The 3,350-nt window shown below is 39.8% G+C and overlaps 1 pseudogene; it reads left to right on the forward strand.

The window, feature by feature from the left end:
- The first annotated feature begins 312 nt into the window (after positions 1-312).
- Positions 313-1,152, forward strand: LOC145716657 (melanoma-associated antigen B16 pseudogene; annotated as a pseudogene).
- The last annotated feature ends 2,198 nt before the right edge of the window (positions 1,153-3,350 follow it).

Below are 3,350 nucleotides of genomic sequence, written 5' to 3' on the forward strand. Positions count from 1 at the left end.
CTGTTCTTGAGTTATATCGTTTTATAATAAACTAATGATCTATCTTTTATGCTCTTGAATGCCTCACAATTGAAGAAGACTTAGTTTATTTTATACGCAACAGAACTGAGCCTTCTAGGATATTTCGATATCCCCAAGAAAATCTACATTCATCAGATTCCAAAAATTCAAGCTACACTGACTCAGTCTCAAGAAGACATCTTCTTCTGGGATATGACTGATAGTAAAAAAGCAGAGTTGCTGTTCCATTTTATATTACCACCAGCAAAGTATGGGTGGATCATTTCTCTGCATCGTTACTAACATTTGGCCATGATTCTTCATTGCCCACCTTCCCGTCCACACTCCTGCTCACTGCCATCCACCAGAGACATCACGCCTCTACCTCAGAAGCATCCACAGTGCTTACATGATCTACCTCTTTAGACCTGAAGTGAGACCCAGTAAGACCTAGGGGATATACAGGTCTCCAAGGCTCTGGAGGAGACCTGTCTTTCCTCCCACCTTCTAAAGCCTGGCAATCTCAAGGACGCTCCTGATGTTGGTGTAACTGGTACTCCAGAGAATCCTCAGAGTTTCCATTCGTCTTCCAATGCCACCACAGCCACCTCCTCAAGCACATCAGGTGCGGGGTCCAATAGCCAAGAAGAAGAACTAAAATAGCACTTCACAGTCTGGGCTAGACCCCAAGAATGTGCCCACAGATAAGAGAGTAGTGGATTCATTGGTCAACTTCATGCTGCTCAGGTATCGAATGAACGAACCAATGACAAAGGCAGATATGTTGAAGATTGTCATCAACAAGTATGAAGACCACCTTATTGAGATCGTCCTGAGAGCCTCTGAGTACATGGAGGTGATCTTTGGCCTTGATGTGAAGGAAGTAGATCCCACCAACCTCTGCTATGACCTCCTCATCAAATTGGGCCTCACATATGGTAGGGTGCTGCATGTTGAAAATGGTGGGCCTGAGACCAGCATCCTGATACTTATCCTGGGTATGATCTTCGTGAAGGACAGCTGTGTCACTGAAGGGAAGTCTAGGAAGTTCTGAAATTGATGGGGATGTATTCTGAGAGGAAGCACTTTGTCTTTGGGGAGCCCAGGGTGCTCATCACCAAAGATCTCATGAAGGAAAAGTACCTGGAGTAACAGTAAGTGGTTCCACAATGATCCTACACAATTGGAATTTCTTTGAGGCCCAAGAGCCCACACTGAAACCAACAAGATGAAAATCCTAGAGTTTCTGGCCAGGATTCATGGGACTAAGCCAAGTTCTTTCACATATCAGTCTGAGGAGACTCTGCAAGATGAAGAGAAAGTCCGAGCCACAATTTCAGCCGGGGCTGTGTCTACTTCCGAGGCCACTGCACAAGCTAGTGCCAAGTCTACTCATCGTTCTTGCCCCTAGGGAAGCCGGAGGCTGATTCTTCATTTTGTTTGAAAAGGTCAGTTAGTGATCATAGAATTTAGGTCTGAGGTAGGGCAGAAAGGAAAACAATGCATGTTCCTCTATCTCCTACTTTAAATGTGTAAGTTGAAAAAAAAATATTTTTTTTTGGAAAATGTATACTTTTTATTTTTTGATATATTACTCAAATATTGTTTCTTTCATGTAGATTCAATTAGTTTCAAATTCTCCAAGCTTATGAATGATGTCGGTCACACATTTATTGCTATAAGGAGTCTTAATAGCAAGAGTTTTGTTTTGTAAAAGAAATTGTGAAACCATCCACCTTATTTTGTCATCCAGAATGAGAACATGGCATTGCTCTAGGCATTTCCTTGGAAATGTGAAAGAAATCTGCTTTGGAACAGTAGGGATCAATAGAAAAAGAGAGAAGAAAATCTAAAAGATGCTGAAATCTTGGCATTCCTATCCTTATTTCGTATTCCATAAAGTTAAAAGATACATACATGGATTTGCTTAGCTCTTTCAAGAATGTATGAGAAATAGATCTTAATAAACTAGAACTCACACTTACTAGAAAAAAAGCAACACAGAATTTTAATTTTCTCTTGTAAAAATCTTAACAAAACATTGGAAATACAGCCATGAAAAGATATCGGGTTAAAATAAACACAGCAAGTTTTCCTGGTTTAGTAAATCAAATAGCAGTTAACTTTCTTCTATGGTATGGCTATTTTGGTAGAATGCATTTAACAATACCAGATGGTACCATTTATGCCTACACCTTAGCAAGTATACCTAGCAATTTTCATACAGCATTCATTTTCAAAGAGCAAGGGGAAAATAAACTAGTAGCTAAAAGCAGAAGAGAAAGCTGTCGGATTCAATGAGAGTTTTGCATTTGAATAGTTGGTGTGAATCTTTGACTTTAAGTGTGTACTCAGGGAACATGAAAAGATTCCTATCTTAAGTAAAGATACCTTAGGTTGCCAAATATATTTTTTTTCCTCTTTAAAGCCCAGAAATGTTATGCAAAATTTTCATTTGAATTTCAGGCAAAATTTCAAAAGCTTTAAAAAACAATCACCAACCTATTCCTCCAATCTGCAGGGGAATAAAATGTAAAGACTTCTCTGAGCTTTCAGGGCGCCTGGGTGGCTCAGTCGGTTAAGCGTCTGCCTTCGGCTCAGGTCAGGATCCCAGGGTCCTGGGATCGAGCCCCGCATCGGGCTCCCTGCTTGGCAGAGAGTCTGCTTCTCCTTCTCCTCCCCGCTTGTGCTCTCTCTCGCTACCTCGGTCTTTCTCTCTCAAATAAATAAATAAATAAATAAATAAATCTATCTTTTAAAAAAAGACTTTTCTTAACTTTCATCTCTATTATCAATAGTGACTGGATCCTGCAGGATTTGAATTGTTTTCATCCATACCTTGAAACGATGTTGCAAATGTATATAATCTGTATTTACTTTCTTCTCTCACTAGATCATGAGCCCTCTGAGGGCGGGGATTATCCCAGTCATGACTGTATTGGGCACTCAAGGCCGGGCATACAGAAGGTGGGCAACATACTTGCTGGTTTCATCAATGCATACACAACTGTTCGTGTTGAGAAAAATTATATTTATATAAAATATATATATAATCTTATATATTATATAATTATTTTATATTGCATAAAATATATTTATATTCTAAAATCTCTTCCATATCTTCTAGAGCTGTATGTAAGTATTTAATATCTAGCATAGAGCATTCATTTGAATCAGACCAAGTGCCTAAAATGCACTTCATCCCCTGCAATTCTCAGTGCTTACTGAGATGTGCAGATGTCTAGAAGTAGCCTTCTGTGGGAAGTGGGAGAGGGAGGAGAGACCATGGACCGGAAAGGAGGACTGTCCACCTGGAGGAGGAGCTGATGGTTGTGATGGAAACATACATA

This window comes from Leptonychotes weddellii, chromosome 12 (assembly GCF_054177405.1).
Source record: "Leptonychotes weddellii isolate Sample4059 chromosome 12, ASM5417740v2, whole genome shotgun sequence".
Lineage (NCBI taxonomy): Eukaryota > Metazoa > Chordata > Mammalia > Carnivora > Phocidae > Leptonychotes > Leptonychotes weddellii.